Source organism: Globicephala melas, chromosome 12 (genome assembly GCF_963455315.2).
Source record: "Globicephala melas chromosome 12, mGloMel1.2, whole genome shotgun sequence".
NCBI classification, from domain to species: domain Eukaryota; kingdom Metazoa; phylum Chordata; class Mammalia; order Artiodactyla; family Delphinidae; genus Globicephala; species Globicephala melas.
Genome location: NC_083325.1, coordinates 26,849,759 through 26,867,637, shown reverse-complemented (window position 1 = coordinate 26,867,637; position 17,879 = coordinate 26,849,759). Strand labels below are relative to the sequence as shown.

Genomic DNA, 17,879 nt, shown 5'->3' with positions numbered 1-17,879 from the left:
TATGTTTAGATTTTCCCAAGTGTTTGGACTAAAGAAACCATATATATGTTAGTGTAGTGATTCTCAGTAGTTATTCCAGAGGCTCCTAAGGTAAGAGGATCACATTGTATGGTTTAGTAACACTGAAACCTTTCCATGCTGCTGTCATTTTATCTTTGTTCTCTTAGAAAAACTCAGAATGGTACAAAACATATCTTTATTTTCACATTTCCAACTTTCTTTACACACATATACTGAAACCATCTGTCTAAATTGTGGCAAAATCTGCCAGCTCCAGATTGGCCTCATTAGTCATCTGAGAACACATAAACAGAGGAATTTGGAAAAATAAATAGACCTTGGATAGATCATCCTGGTCTGGGAAGATTTTTCTTCTTGCCAGACATGAAAAGGCACAGGTTTGCATCTTTAAAACATTTGGAGGAGTTTTTGCTCTAGAAAGTGGATAAAAATGTCTTAGTGACCCACTTGATATCCTTTATCATATGACCAAGTCACTTCAGCTACAAACCAAAGGGAAAACTAACATCTAAAGGAGTTGGCAAGGTCTTTCAGAGTGAAACTCTATGAATGTTGTTCTAATAGAGAGGAATATATCTAAGAGGTGACATGAGAGATAAGGAGAGTGTGAGAGTGCATGAAAGTAAATTTTGGACATTATCATCAAAGGTAGTGTTTTTCTAAGCTAGTCATAAGCTCACCTCCCCAGATGTTTGCATGTGCTCCTACCAGCCATCTCTTCTTTATGAATAGTAGTAGTTTAATTGTGAAATTGAACTGTCAGAAATATATATTGTGCAGTTGAATCTCTGCCACAATAGGAAGTCTGGTCATCTGTATTTTCCTTGGGACTAACGGAGCCCAAGGGACTAATAGATGTCCTAAGTAGGGAGAAGACTGCTAACATGGTATAAAATGAGGGGGAATTTTCTCCTTAATCTCCAACAAAAACAGCAACAAAAAAATCTCTTATCACCAGACTTCTGTCATGTCCTACATTTCATTATTTGAGATTCATTCTTTTGGTCCTCAAAAGTCTTTATTAGTCAGGATATTTGGGCTTCCCTGGTGGCGCAGTGGTTGAGAGTCCGCCTGCCGATGCAGGGGACACGGGTCCGTGCCCCGGTCCGGGAAGATCCCACATGCCACGGAGCGGCTGGGCCCGTGAGCCACGGCCACTGAGCCTGTGCGTCCGGAGCCTGTGCTCCACAGCAATCTACCTACAGGGAGGCTGGGAGATACAGTTCTGTTTCATGTCCGGAAAGTGAAAGTAGGATTAGTGAATATCTAGCTGGTTTCTGCTACAAAGACTGTTGGATTTTTGGTAGATTGGAAGCATAGGCATAACATTTTCCAGCTCTTTTTATTAATAGATAAAGGCTATAACCCTACTCTCTCAACTCAGGCTAACCTTTGTGTCTTGCTTTTACCAGTAGAATTAGTTGAAGTGGTGTGGTGTTTGCTAGTTCCAGAATCTAGCTTTCTAGTGGCCTTGTCACTTCTGTCTTTGTTCTCTTGGAATGCTGTCTTGGGACTTCCATGTAAGGATGTAGTCTACTGGACAATGAGAGACCACAGGCAGGAAAATCAAGTCACTCCAGCCAACAACGAGCATCAATTGCTCGATTTGCATACATGAGTGAGGCCAACTTGGACCTTCAAGCCCAGCTGACTCTTCCTGAAGGCAACTGCATGAGTCATCCAGGTAAAAGGAGAGGAAAAACTGCATAGCCAATGAACAGAATTGTGATAAACAATGAATCATCGTTTCACGTCACTGAGTTGGGGATGATTTCTTATTGTAACATTAGACAACTGATACAGGTTTAAATTTTTTCAGATTAAAATTTTCCACCTTTGTAAACCTCAAGCTAATGGCTTATAAAAGATCCTACTTTAATGTCATTTCTGGCATTTCTAATGTGTGTGTGATTTCATGATTGTATATGTCTTAGGCTGGGTTTCCCTAGAAGCCGACCTTGAGGAAAGGATGTGGGCATGAGTTGTTTATTTGGGAGCACTAGTGGGTGAGTGGGAAGTGATACAAGGAAAAGAAGGAAGCCAATGCAGGCATATTATTGAACTTGTTATTACTAGACAATTAGGTCTCAATTCTGTAGCAGAACTCTGGTGGATAGAGTAGATCTTACCTCAGAGTTATCCCAACAGAGAGATGAGTAGCTGAGGTATCTATCTACCAAATCCCATCAATTTTTGATAGAGAGATTTTAGGGGGTGAGGAGAGTGTCTTAACACCTCAGTACTTCTGGTCTGCTCTGCCTTGTGCACTGGCTGAGTGGACTCCTGTGATTAGAGAAGGCCTTCACGGGGAGAGTTACAGGGTTCTTGTTTAGAAAAATTCCACTTGCCCCTTTTTGAAGTATGAATGCTTATGGCATTTGGGTGGGGTACCAACAATAATGTTTGAATTTATCATCAATATCTGAATATTATAAATATTAATATCTAAATATATTATTTTTATTTCAAGTAGTAAATTGTCAAGCTAGATATAACTTGCAGTGAAAAATCTCCTTAAGTGTTCTTCTTGTTAAAATTTTAAAAGTCCAGTGAAATATAAATGTATATTCATTATTGGAAAACTAAAATGCTGCAAGTAAATTGTGATGATTTTGAAGTGTGTTAATTTTATGGAAAAAAACGATTAAGAACTTTAAAAGAGTTAAAAAGTAAAATATTGGAATTTAATATGAACATTGAGAGTGTTTTGGCTGGATAACTTGGAAAGGATACTATTTTTGAATCAAAAATGTATGTAATATTAAATAATACAAAACCAAATAATAGATTATATGATATCATATTCTGAAACTATCTGAAATTATCAAGTGTATTAGTGTCCTTAATGTTAAACAATGAACTGCTGAGAACTTCATTTAATTTTTGGTTACTTTCATGTATGGATTTTATGAAAAAACCTCTTGGAATAATTCACAAATAAAAATAGACTATCGAGTGTCCTTGCCCCTGTGGTGAGCCACAGCTGCCCTCCACCTCTGCGGGAGACCCTCCAACACTAGCAGCCATGTAGCTAACAGGATCTTGGTGCTCTGGCTGGGTGTCAGGCCTGAGCCTCTGAGGTGGGAGAGCTGAATTCAAGACATTGGACCACCAGAGACCTCCCAGCCCCACATAATATCAATTGGTGAGAGATCCCCCAGATATCTCCATCTCAACACTAAGACCCAGCTCCACTCAATGACCAGCAAGCTTCAGTGCTGGACACCCCATGCCAAACAACTAGCAAGACAGGAACACAACCACACCCATTAGCAGAGAGGCTGCCTAAAATCATAATAAGTTCACAGACACCCCAAAACACACCACTGGAGGTGGTCCTGCCCACAAGAAATAAAAGATCCAGCCTCATCCACCAGAACACAGGCACTAGTCCCCTCCACCAGGAAGCCTACACAACCCACTGAACCAACCTTAGCCACTGAGGCAGACACCAAAAACAACGGGAAATATGAACCTGCAGGTTGTGAAAAGGAGACCCCAAACACAGTAAGTTAAGCAAAATAAGACAGAGAAACACACAGCAGATGAAGGAGCAAGGTAAAAACCACCAGACCAAACAAATGAAGAGGAAATAGGCAGTCTACCTGAAAAAGAATTCAGAGTAATGAGAGCAAAGATGTTACAAAATCTTGGAAATAGAATGGAGAAAATACAAGAAATGTTTAACAAGGACCTAGAAGAACTAAAGATGAAACAAACAATGATGAACAACACAATATATGAAATTTAAAATTCTCTAGAAGGGATCAATAGTGGAATAACTGAGGCAGAAGAACAGATAAGTGACCTGCAAGATAAAATAGTGGAAATAAGTACCATGGAGCAGAATAAAGAAAAAAGAATGAAAAGAATTGAGGACAGTCTCAGAGACCTCTGGGACAACATTAAATGCACCAACATTTAACTTATAGGGGTCTCATAAGAAGAAGAGAAAGAGAAAAGGTATGAGAAAATATTTGAAGAGATTATAGTTGAAAACTTACCTAATATGAGAAAGGAAATGGTCAATCAAGTCCAGGAAGCACAGAGAGTCCTGTACAGGATAAATCCAAGGGGAAACACATCAAGACACGTATTAATCAAACTATCAAAAATTAAACACAAAGGAAAAATATTGAAAGCAGCAAGGGAAAAGCAACAAATAATATACAAGGGAATGCCCATAAGGTTAACAGCTGATGGTTTAGCAGAAACTCTGCAAGCCAGAAGGGAATGACAGGACATATTTAAAGTGATGAAAGGGATAAACCTACAATCAAGATTAGTCTACCCAGCAAGGATCTCATTCAGATTCGATGGAAAAATTAAAATGTTTACAGACAAGCAAAAGCTAAGAGAATTCAGCACCACCAAACCAGCTTTACAACAAATGCTAAAGGAACTTCTCTAGGCAGGAAACACAAGAGAAGGAAAAGACCTACAATAACAAACCCAAAACAATTAAGAAAATGGTAATAGGAACATACCTATCAATAATTACCTCAAATGTAAATGGATTAAATGCTTCCACCCAAAGACATAGACTGGATGAATGGATACAAAAACAAGGCCTGTATATATGCTGACTACAAGTGACCCCTTTCAGACCTTGGGACACATACAGACTGAAAGTGAGGGGATGGAAAAAGATATTCCATGCAAATAGAAATCAAAAAAAGCCGTAGTAGCAATTCTCATATCAGACCTAGGGACACTTGAAAATGGGATGGAATCTAGCAGTGGTTTTGCAGACATTACTACACTGGCGGAGGAAATTCACCTTCTGCAGCTCTTTAATTCTTTGAAAGATCTTGATCAATCCAAAAGTCCCAACATGATCAAAGCCAAAGACAACAGAGCCATTAAGGTGAATCAGGTGCAGCAAAAGCCAAGTGTCATAAAGGTTCCCTCTGCTCAACCAGGAAGAACAAACATAAAGCCTCTGAGCCTATCAGTGGTGCTACCAAGGCCAAAATCCAGCCAAAGAATCCAGAGTGCCTGTTAGGGGGAGAAGTGCTTCTATGCCATGCTGCAGTCAGGGACAGCGCTCCTGTGAACACGGCCAAGCATTCCAAAGGCAAACCTCAGAAAGCTGCATCCAGAAAGATCAGCAAAACGAAGAGCCACGGGCAGGAAAGGACCTCAAGGACCAGAGGAAGGAAGAAGGCTGAAGAGAATAAGCAGTCAGGGAACAAAGTCAAGGCAGGAGAGAAGCCAACAATTCTCCAGACGAAGCGAAGGAAGCAGCAAACTGAGCTTATCCAAGAGAGCTTTAAAAAGCCTCGAACCTCCCTAGGCATGTGCAGGCTGGGGTCTGTGAAGGTTCTTCATGCACTGGGGGAGAAGAATGATAAGAAAACTGAGCTCTCTTCCTGTCGGGTCTTGGGAAATTCAAGCAACCCTAAACACCCCCAGCTATCCAGCCATGGAGGCATACCCCACCTGAGGGTAAGAGTCCTGAGAAAACTCAAGTCGAAGCCCAGAAACCAGACAGCAGTGCTGAGAAAGAGTGTCCATCTCCATCCCAGTAGGAGCTGCCGCCTCCTGGGAAGGTCAAGTTGATACCTCTGCCGTTTTCTGCCTGGGACAAGCCTCAATCTCGACCTGCTCCTCGGAGGCCACAGTCTCTGTCCTCTCATTGGCCTGCTCTGGCTGACTGTGCCCAGCCTGCTTCTACTAACTCAGCTCAACCTCCTGCAGTGAGTTCATCCCAGCCAGCTCCTGCCTCTTTGCCAGTTCCTGCCAAACCATCTCAGCCAACTATGACTAACCAACCCAAATGGGTTGGACCGACCATACGCAGCCTAGTGTCCCTCAGTCTGCTGCTCCTAGGCCTGCACCCTATGGAACTTCATCTTGCACTTCTCTCCAGCGGGAGCCTGTTCCCCCTGCTGTGACTAAGCGCCAGTCCCCACCCAAGCTCCAAACCCCATTTCTACTCCAAGACTTCAGCGAGCAACCAGTTCCATGGAAGGAACCCAATGTTCCTGAGCCAGTAATGTCAAAGCCCATCGAACACGAGCAGAGGCCAGAGCGGGAGGCCATGAAGAGACAGGCTCAACAACAACATGAGAATGCTGCCAAATACACCTCTTTGGGGAAAGTGCAATTTTTCATTGAGAGGGAAAAAGAAATGGAAATTGCTGACTACTACGGATATGTAAAGTAAGAGCTGCTAGGAGTGTGGGTGCCACCTTGGGGACCAGCTGCTCTTCCATATACAGATAAGACAGGTATAAATTTCTCTATTTATTTTGATATATTTTAACACAATAAAACTGAATAAATAAATGTAATAGAATTAATAGGTAATAAAACTTTTGAATATTGAGATGCTGCCAATTGTGGCGTGATTTTTGTTTTTTGATGGGGTTGGAATCAAATTCTGCATGAGAAAGGGAGGACTGAAAGTTGGATGGGAGAATGAAGGAAATAGGTAAAAACTGAGGAAAGAGAAAGGAAGTTTGTCCAGGGCTAGGAAGGCCAAAAGACATTTATGGATTTATGAAAGGAAGCAGGAGTGGGGATGAAATGGAAGAAGTAAAAAGCATGGTCAGTGGTCAGGGGTGAAAGAACAAAATTTGAGTAGAGTTTAAGATGACAGAAGGTGAGTCTAGGTTCACTAGGAGAAATAGAAAAACTCTCTTGGGGAGGTTGGCCTTAAGTCTCACAACCACCAGATAGGTATTTAAGAAAACAGGAGGTTCAGGACACATCTCTGAAAGGTTTGAGTTGCCTTATCCAGGTGTGATTATAGTGGGGGGATAGGAAATCTACCAGAGAGGTGGCTAGGGCTCAGAGTTATCCTAGGGGCAGCTGACGACAGGGGCAGAGCCAAGGAACTGCTGCATCACGAGGCCCACGAGTAGGCCCTGGTATGTTAATCATGATGTACTCAACATCTAAGCTCCAGGGCAGCCAATGCACTCTTCAGTTAATCCTGGCAACAAAAGGCAAGGCCAGTATTCCTGTGCCACTTCACTTAGAGAGGTGCAGCAGAGGGCTGAGGTCACATCGTGTGTGCAGGTACAAGGCCTCAATTTGAGGCCCAAATGCCTCCAAAGTCCTCAGTATCTGCAAGTGCCCGCAGGCGGCCAACCTGGCTTTCAGAGCACAGCATCCTGAGGTTACTGGTGGATGAGATCAAACTTCTGGAGAGGCCTAAATATTATCTTGAGGGGCTTCCTCCATTGACCTGGGTGCGTGCCGCCTTCTGTAAACGTCACCATCAACTGAAACGCACGAGAAAAATCCGACGGAAGCGTCCACTCTCACGGGTGAGAGCGGTGGGGGCACGCACACTGGGCAGCCGCTCCAACAGCCACAGGACCCAGGAGCCCAGCGGTTCACGGGCTCCCTGTGAGGCCTCGTGGGGCAGGTCGAGGGAGTGAGGATGGGAGAGAGCGGCAGGGGTGGGCGTCAAAAGGAATGCAGTGGGGAGAAGGGAGGGATGGAGACAGTGGATAGTGACCACGGGAAAACTGGCAATTTTCATTTTCAAAATTAAGTTTTTGAGATGTCATTCACATGCCATAACATTCACCTTCGGAAACTGCAAATTCAGTGTCATTTTGTACATTCATAAGCCTATGCAACCATCACCATCATTTAACCCACCACGTTTTCATCACGCCACAAAGAAGCCCCCGTAACCATCAGCAGGCCCTCTTCATCCCCTCCTTCTTCAGTCCCTGCAACCATTAATTTCCTTTCTGTCGCTATGGTTTTGCCTTTTCTGGATATTTCATGACATAATACAAATGGGACCACTGTGTGTGGCTTCTTTCACTTAGCGTAATGTTTTCAAGTTTGTCCATGTCGTAACATGTGTCAGTACTTGATTCCTTTTTATGACTGTATAATATTTCACATATAACCACATTTAAAAATCCATTCATCCATTGATGGGCATTTGGGTTTTTTACACTAATAATCTCCATTTATTGACAGTTTATTCTGTGCCAGGCAGCACCAGGCTAAGTTACTGACCTTATTTCACAGATAAAGAGGCTTGGAGAGTGTGACGAGTTTGCCCAAGATTAAGAGCTAGCAACTGGGGGAACTGGGGTTTGAACTCAGGCGAACTTCAGAGGTAATAAATTCACATGACAGAACATTAGAAAAGGTCCACAAGGGTATTCAACGAAAAGTCACCCTTTTCCCCACGTGCCCCAGCCACACATTTCCCTCCTCAGAGACATCAGCTTTTGCCATGCTGTGGATCCTTCCAGAGAACTATTGATACCTCAACGTGTATGTATCACAATTTATTGACTAATCTGTCCCACTGATTTGAAATGTCACTTTTATGGTATAACAGATTCTTATACGTATTTATATTACTCTTTTCAGAGCTGTCCTGACTCTTTTTTGCCTATCTTTTATGTTTTCCATTTCTCTAAAATCCTTTTTATCTTGAAAAAACTTTTTCCTTTTCCTGTTTGTTTCTCTTAAGGCATTATGTTCATTCACTTGTATAATTTTATTTAAATTATTTACTTTTGGCGGTGTCGGGTATTAGTTGCATCACGTGGGCTCTTCGTTGCAGTGCGTGGGCTCTTCCTTGTGGCTCGTGGGCTCTCTAGTTGTGGCGCGTGGGCTCCACAGCACGTGGGCTCAGTAGTTTCGGCGGGCGGGCTTAGTTGGCCTGAGGCATGGGGGATCTCAGTTCCTCAACCAGGGATCGAACATGCATACCCAGCATTGGAAGGCAGATTTTTTTTTTTTTTTTTGCGTTACGCGGGCCTCTCACTGTTGTGGCCTCTCCCATTGCGGAGCAACAGGCTCCGGACGCACAGGTTCAGGAGCCATGGCTCACGGGCACAGCCGCTCCGCGGCATGTGGGATCTTCCCAGACCGGGGCACGAACCCGTGTCCCCTGCATCGGCAGGCGGACTCTCAACCACTGTGCCACCAGGGAAGCCTTGGAAGGCATATTCTTAACCACTGGACAACCAGGGAAGTCCTCACTCTTGTATTATTTTAAATTTAGTCCTCATTTCTGAATTTTTTTTCTTTTATTTTGAATTCTGTCCTGAGTTCTATCATCTTACCTAATTCTGGTTTATGCTGTTAGTTCATCTTTTTTTTATTATGGTAAAATATACATAAAACAAAATTTAGTATTTCAACCATTTTCAAGTATATAATTCAGTGACATTATATACATTCACAATGCTGTGTGAACATCACCACTATCCAAATTAAAAATAATTATGTCTAAAGATTGAGCAGGACCTCAGAAAGATGGAGGCAGCAGCATAGTTTCTGAATCTCTCCAAACCCTTTCATGGAAGATCAACTAAAACCAAACACCCATAGGTGGTAGTTATCAGCATTTACCATTTGCAGGACTGTTTCACCATCCCAAACAGAAACTCTAGAGCCATTAAACAGTAACTTCCCATTCCCTCCTCGATCCATGTTCTTTCATCTTTTCCATTGTTTTTCCTAACATCTTTTAGCCCACTTTGAAATAATAGGTTACAGTTTTGATCTGTTTTTTGGACCTGTCTTTTCCAACTTGATTTTATTGTCTGAAGAGATGCTATTCTGCTCCTCATTCTCTTTTTTCTTACACTACCTCTGTAAGGGATTTGATCCTAATCCTTTTATTGATTTTTGGATGAAAAAAGTTTTAAAGCACTTTGAAAAGGAGGTGTAAGGCCATGTGGAAACGTGTTCCTCATGGCTGTTTCATCAATGCTTCACTTATACTGTTTTGAAATAACTCTTTTCCAGGAGGCATAAACCAGTGGGCTTTATCATTGGACAGAGTGCAGGGAAACGACCCCACAAAAGCTGATCACCTTAGCAAAAATGATTTAGTTATGATTTCACCCAAGATTGGTCACCAACCAGCCTGGGAAACTCAATGAACCAGAGACAAGGTATAATGCCATCTTTCCTTCTCTCTGCCTCAGCTCTCAAGGATTGGTCACCTACATGTTATTCGTAATTATTAGTTGGTTTCTGTTCATAATTACTATCAGAAGACACAGCACTTATGGGCCTAATTACACTGCCCAGCTACGCACCATTCTTCTTCATTTTGGCTTCCTGTCCACCAGCAGGAACCTGATTTATTTTTGTTCTCCCCTCACCACAGCCCAGTAATTTTTGTGAATGACTCTCAGTCTCACCAGAATCTGTATCTCTCACTCTGCCCCAACATCCCACCCCATCATTCGCTCCCTGAAGTGTACTCTAGAAATTTAGGTAAACTGGATATTTTAACACGGTTCACCATCTCTTATGAAACCAGAAGAAGAGCAGCTATCTTATGAAACGACGGAGAACTTGTAAGGATAAAACACCAGTCTGCAGGAGAAAGGGAAGAAGAGAATGATGGAAATAGTTTCCGGAAAACTATTTTTACATTTTGTTTTGTTTGTTCCTGGTAAATAAATTGAAATCTAAACATTAAAAGAAAATCTAAACCACTAAATTCAATAATACAGGAACATAACTTTTTAAAAAAATTTCTTTGGCTACGCAGCATGTGGGATCTCAGCTCCCCAACTAGGGATTGAACCCACGCCTGCTGCATTGGAAATGCAGAGTCTTAACCACTGGACCACGAGGGAAGTCCTAGGAATATAACTTTTAGAGGAGAAGTTATAAACCCCTTGGTTATATGAACTGGAGATTTTTGTAAGAAGTCATATATTTTAAATGACTTGGAGCTTTAAAGAAAGGAAGGAAGGAAGGAAGAAAAAGGGACTTCCTTGGTGGTGCAGTGGATATAATATCAAAAATAAAGTAATTAATTAAATAAATTTAGAAGAAAAAAATCTCTGAAATCCACTCTCTAATTATTCAGGCTGTTATATCTCGCTATTTCCAGATACAACCCTTTCAAAACTTTTGGTAAAATGTTATCTTATGTCAGAGCAAATGAATTACAAACTTTTCTCTTTGTCCAAAATTTGAGAAATTCCCCTACACTTCTACCTTCAAATTTTATAAAAACGGAAAAGTAGTGACAACCCTTATACTTACATCCAATTGCATCATCTGGCCACATGCCTTCTACAGCAATCAAATATCTACAAAACAACAAAACGCGAATCATTTGTAAATAAAAAGAAAAGAAAATCAAGGTTTTGCAAAAAAGGTCCAATTTTGCTTTACAAATATAGATATAAAAATCCTAAGAAAATATCAGCACATCTAATCAATAATTATTAAAGAATGATATACACCAGGACCACAAAAAGGCGTTATTTCAAGGATGCAAGGGTAACAAAACTTTAGAAAATCTATTAATATAATTATTTACATTAATACAACAACTTAATTAATAAAAGAAAGAGAATAAAATACAGGACCAAACTGGCAGATGTTAAAAAGTTATCTGATAACATGCAACAGTCAGTCTGGGTGAAAATGCTCTGTACGCTAAAAACAGGAGACTTAATATGACAGAGTATTCATCAAGAACCAACAAATAACAAAAGACAAATCAGGACAAATATTAACATCATATCTAAAAAACCCTATCTAACCAACCATAGGAGCCAGAGACTTAGGAATCACCATCACTGACAGCTATTTCTCCCTCACCCTCATCCTCAACCCACCACCAGTGCTAACAAGGATACTGCCTACATACCTCTAGAATCTGTCCACATCTTTCCACCAAAATGACCACCATACCCTGGTCCAAGCCACCATTATGCCCAGTTTCTACAAAAGTCTCCTAACTTGTTTCCTCACTTCCACTCTTTCTCCCTGCAGTGTATTTTCCACTCGGTAGCAAAAGCAATAGGTTGAAAATGCAATTGGGTATGTTGCACACACTCACCTTCAACAGAAAAAGTTCAATGGTTTTCTATTAAAGTCTGAAACCTTAAACATAAGCCTGCACGATCGAGCTCCTGCCCACACTTGTAGCTCCATTATAATCACATGCTCCCCCAACAGCCCCACCTTCCTGGCCAGTTCACCAGCACAGCATATGCTTTCCTACTATAGGGTCTTTTGCTATTCCTTATGCTCAGAAATCTCTCTACAGTGTCCCTATCTGCTTAATACCTACTCATCCTTCAGATATCCACTGAAACATCCCTAAATAAACCTTCTCTAATCTCCAATCCTCCCTAAAATATGCTCTCATGGTACCATGTTCCTCTCCTTGGCACTTGTCAGAGATGTAATTCTACATGCAGTGTATGATTCTTGAATATCTATTCCCTCTCTGGACTGTTAGAATTCACAAAGGGCAGGTCAAGTCTCTTTACTCACAAAATGTCACGTCTTTTTGCTAGCACCCAGCACAGTGCTTAAACATAACACATGCTCAATAAGTATTTCCTGCATGAACAACCATAAATTGGTACAGTGTAGCAACATCCATAAAAAGCATAAGTGCATCAACTCTTTGATGCAGAAGTCCCATTCTGAGTGAAGTTAACTGAGACAAAGCATATATATTCAAAGGTGTTCACACAGCAAGGTTCATTACTTTGACGTTTTATAATATCAAAAACTTCGGACTTTTATATGTTCATCAGTGAGCAAAGGAACAATGCAACCTTAAAAAAATAAACAAATGGGACCTAATGAAACTTAAAAGCTTTTGCACAGCAAATGAAAGAAAACCCTCAGAATGGGAGAAAATATTTGCAAACGAATCAACAGACAAAGGATAATAAAATATATAAATCTCCAAAATATATAAATAAGTCATGCAGCTCATTATTAAAAAAACAAACAACCCAATCAAAAAATGAGCAGAAGACCTAAATAGACATTTCTCCAAAGAAGACATACAGATGGACACAGGGCACATGAAAAACTGTTCAATATCACTAATCATCACTCAACATCCTGCTGCACTTGATTCTATTATCATAATTAACCCACTTAGAGTCACTACATTTTTATCTTCCTAGATAACTGTAAGTTGCTACTGAACAAAGACTTCTACTCACCTCTGTATCCCCGTGCCCTAACAACAAACCTATAAGGCTCTCGGTGTTTACTGAAACAATTTATTTTCTGAGTCTCTACCAATTCTAGGGAGTGCATAGTATAGTCTCCTCCTCATTATCAGTGAGCCTGGCACCTGTGGGAGGGCCTTACAGCAGAGGAAAGTCACCAATGGATCATAACTAAGGTCCTGAGACTGCAATGGCAGACAGCATGGCGAAGTTGGCCCACTGCATGCAGAAGACCCTCAGAGGAGTCAGCATATGCAATGGACTACACTTGGTATAACATGTGAACAATCAAGGTTTACAAACGTGTTCTCATGCACTTGTAAGGATCTTCTAGCCCACGCGGAACAGACAGAACACACACAAAGTAGGCTGGAGGAAGGGAGTAGGCCAGCAGCTGCGCCCTAACATCTTAAGAGGTAACATTTCTGTGACTACAGTTTACACAAATCAGATAATTTGCCTCCTTTCTAGACACCCTGGTTATCACAGGCAAGGCCAAGTCTCTCAAGTTTTAAAGCTAAATTACAGGGAAGATCTGTGAATAGGGCTGAAGATACTTAAGAGCTAGTACCTGCATTAAGCAACCAGGTTATAGAATGAAAATTTATCTTGAAATTCCAGTCTCTCCCTCTCTCTCTCACCTCCTATCTCCTATCTTCCCACCTCCATCTCTATTCCTTCTCCCCTACTCCCTGTTTTATGTATATATGTGCATCATTTTATATATACACGGAATATTTACCATCTGTTAGATTTATTTAATAAAGTGCACACTCCTCAGGCTAAATTTAGAAAGAGGACAAAATGAACACTTTCTCATGAGGGTCAGTGGCGTTCCAAAGACAAAAGATTCCTCAGTCTTAAAACATGGCAAACACCACGTTCCTTCTGATAGTTAGATGCTAGAAAAAGGCAAGTGGATCCTTAAAATTCACACGCTATTAAGACCTACTATCAACAGAGTAGATCTTAAAGCAGAAACAAGAAAACACCAGCCTTTTAAGTTCTTCCTATCTGAAGATAAGAATAAGAGGTGGTAGTGTTCTTCCTCACTTGCACCCGAAGTGTAAAAGCGGCAAAAATATCTTCAACACATATATGATGAGGAAGCCGCTCTTCTGGTCCACTCTGTTTTGTTTTGCTTCTAGGGATCTGTCTCACTCCGAACCTTTGCTTTTGGTTTTCTCTTTTATATACGCTAAGACCCTGAGAGTCTTAACCTCTTCTTCCACCTCTCAACCAATAAATAGGACAAAAGAACATTTTCATTTTTTATGTATTTTTCCATTCAAATTTTTAAAAAAGAGATAAGTAAGCTATTTCAGTTGATATTTCTCACAAAAATCACTTTCCAAATTAACTAAATTGTCTGTGACCATAAACAGGAAAAACACCGTACTCTATTAGCACCATCTGACATTTCCACCTTAATGTTACCAAACACAACAGGCCTATTGTCAGAACTATCAAAAATGTTAAAAATCCCCAACCCAACTCAAAATGCATACCAAAGTTCAGGTAAAGGAAAAAAAAAACAAAAACAACTCACCGTTATCTTTATGTTCTTTCAGAAACCCTTTAACAGCACACTGGTATTTAAAACTAATGTCGTCATCTGGCACCTGATGCCCAATTGTACAAATTTTTAAATAAGGAATAGTTTCTGGTAAGTCCTGTAAGGCAAAACCATGAAAATATGTATAATAATATATATATTTCCCTTTGTAGGGAAAGAATAAAAAATTAGAGAAGGCAGAATATAAACCAGGAGATTACATTAAACTTAGTATGTCAGTCATTCTGATAAGAGCCATTTTTTTCCAAAGCTGCTTTAACCAATAATTATCACTTGATTTTCATTGAAACTGCAGAATGGACAGTTACTAGGCATGCAAAAGGAAAAGCAAATCTATGTGAATGAATGCACATGTAACTCAAAATGATATCAACAGTTCTACCTACATTTATGTTCTATCTTACATTTCAAGGGCCATAAAGCGGCTGTGATTTAAGGAGAAGAGTAGAATAGAGTCAGAAGAACTTGGATTCGAATTAGGAAATAGAGGCAATTTCAGGCATTGTTGAGAACTGGTATCCTTGGGGTGGGAGAAAGTAGACTATCAATAGAAGACAGAAAAGGATAAGTGAAAATTCTCTAGTTCTGAATTTAAATGGGAAGTAGCAGTATGAACCTATGACCTATTTTAAAAATATTAAAAACAAACATACATACTTCCTAGCTCTGACCACTGAAAAAGTCCAGAAACAACTGATGTCATTTCAAAAGGACTCAAGAGTCACTGAGAAGCTCCAACTGGCCAAAGATAGGGCCTCAGTTAGAATAATACCTGTAACGGAGTCCACGGTGATATGAATAAATAAATTTTACAAAACTGGTCACCACTGGAGGATATTTGTGAATCAACTCATTATATTGAAAACTGTTAAATAAAAGAAGAGAATCATGCCTCTACAACTGGGCAACCAAACAGTTGATGAGGGGACTCTTCTGATAGAAATATACCCAGCTATTAAGTGAAAAAAAGAACAACAGAATTAACCATTTTTTGAAGCCTCAACTGAATTAATGGATGTAGGTATGAATCATCAGTGATTACTAATATCACAGAAAGAGACAATTATATGTCTACATAGAAGAACACATCATCACCTATGGAACTGTCTTGCCAAAACAAAACAGGCAAGCTTCATTCTGATCAACTACCAATTTACAGGAAATAAAAGGATTGAAGAATATGTTAACAACACATGGAATGTAATCATCAAACTCTAGATGGGACAAATTACCTGGTTTCTTTAAAAATAAAATTCAAGGAGGAAAAAAGAAGTGAGAGAGACATGGAGGGAGAACCTAGAGATTAAATAAGACTTCAGAGACCTGACAATCAACGGCAAAGTGTGGACCTTATTTGCATCTAATTCAAAATTCTTAAAAATAATTTTTTATGACATTTAGGAGACAACTGCAAATTTGAGCACTCACTGGGTATTTAATATTAAAAAATGATATTAAGAAATAAAAGTCCTATATTTTAAAAATACATACCAAAAATATATGGGTGGGGCTTCCCTGGTGGTGCAGTGGTTAAGAATCTGCCTGCCAATGCAGGGGACACGGGTTCGAGCCCTGGTATGGGAAGATCCCGCATGCCGCGCAGCAGCTAGGCCCGTGAGCCACAGCTACTGAGTCTGAGCGTCCGGAGTCTGTGCTCCACAACAGAGAGGCCGCGATAGTGAGAGGCCCGTGCACCGTGATGGAGAGCGGCCCCCGCTTGCCGCAACTAGAGGAAGCCCTCGCACAGAAATGAAGACCCAACACAGGCAAAACGTAATAATAATTAATTAATTAATTTTTAAAAAATGTATAGGTGTAATTACAGGTTGTCTCAGAGCTGCTTCAAGATAATATGGCTGGATGGAGGGGAAGATGGCGGAAGAGTAAGACGCGGAGATCACTTTCTTCCCCACAGATACACCAGAAATACATCTACATGTGGAGCAACTCCTACGGAACACCTACTGAATGCTGGCAGAAGACCTCAGACCTCCCAAAAGGCAAGAACCCCCCCCCCCCCACGTACCTCGGTAGGGCAAAAGAAAAAAAGTGAGTGCTGGTCGGCACCGATCCTCTGTGCAGGAATCTCCCCGCTTTGCCCTCCGCATCCCCTGTTGCTGCACTCTCCTCCGTGGCTTCGAAGCACCCCCCTCCACCTCCCGCAGTCTCCGCCCGCGAAGGGGCTTCCTAGTGTGTGGAAATCTTTCCTCCTTCACAGCTCCCTCCCACTGGTGCAGGTGCCGTCCCTATTCTTTTATCTCTGTTTTTTTTCTTTCTTTCTTTCTTTCTTTCTTTCTTTCTTTCTTTCTTTCTTTCTTTCTTTCTTTCTTTCTTTCTTTCTTTCTCTCTCTCTCTCTCTCTTTCTTTCTTTCTTTCTTTCTTTCTTTCTTTCTTTCTTTCTTTCTTTCTTTCTTTCTTTCTTTCTTTCTTTCTTTCTTTCTTTCTTTCTTTCTTTCGAAGGTTCCAGTTTCTCCACTTCCTTGTCAACACTTAGTACTGTCCATCTTTCTTATTATAGCCATCCTAGTTGGTGTGAAGTAGTATCTCATTGTGATTTTAATTTGTATTTCCCTAATGACTGATAATGTTGAACATCTTTTCATATGTTTATTGGCCACTGTTATATCTTCTTTGGTGAAATGTGTATTCAAATCTTTTGTCCATTTTTAAATTACATATGTGGAATGTCTCACAATTTATTTAAACCTTTAATTTCTCCCACCAATGTTATATAGTTTTCAGTGTGCAAGCCTTGCACTTATGTTGTTAAATTTATTCCCTGATTTTCTTTCCTTAATTTTATTTTCAGATTGCACGTTGCTAGAATATAGAAATACAATTGATTTTTTTATCTTGTTGATCTTGTATTCTGCAGTCTGGTTAAACTTATTTATTAGTTCTAATACTTTGTGAATTCCTTAGTATTTTCTACTGATAGCATCATGTCATCTGCAAATAAAAAGTTTTACTTCTTCCTTTCCAATCTGGGTTCTGTTCTTTCACAGATATCTTATACATAAAAAGCAAGTAACTGCATATGTTTTCTTCTCTTTTCACAAAAATGGCAGCAAACTTTGTTTTTTGTACTTGACAGTACATATTGAAAGTCCATTTTAGTGCATAAAGTGTTCTCTCTCTTTTTTTAAAAAAACAGCTGCAGAAAAATTATAGTGGATTGCCAGTCAGATCTTCCTCACCACCTTTTCATACATATTGATTTAACATCATCATAGTCTTATAGTTTTATATTAGTAGCTTTTTACATTTTTTAATCTAAATCATTTGTTCTTTGTAACACTTCTATAATTTCAGAAATTTAGGTATTCCCTTTTCTAGAT

At 40.2% G+C, this 17,879-nt stretch overlaps 1 protein-coding gene and 1 pseudogene across 1 annotated transcript in view; both read left to right on the top strand.

The window, feature by feature from the left end:
• LOC132598245 (putative ALMS1-like protein) overlaps window positions 1-17,879 on the top strand; it is a 79,923-nt gene that overhangs the window by 29,041 nt on the left and 33,003 nt on the right. The window lies entirely within an intron of this gene.
• Window positions 1,636-6,190, top strand: LOC132598279 (uncharacterized protein C2orf78-like; annotated as a pseudogene).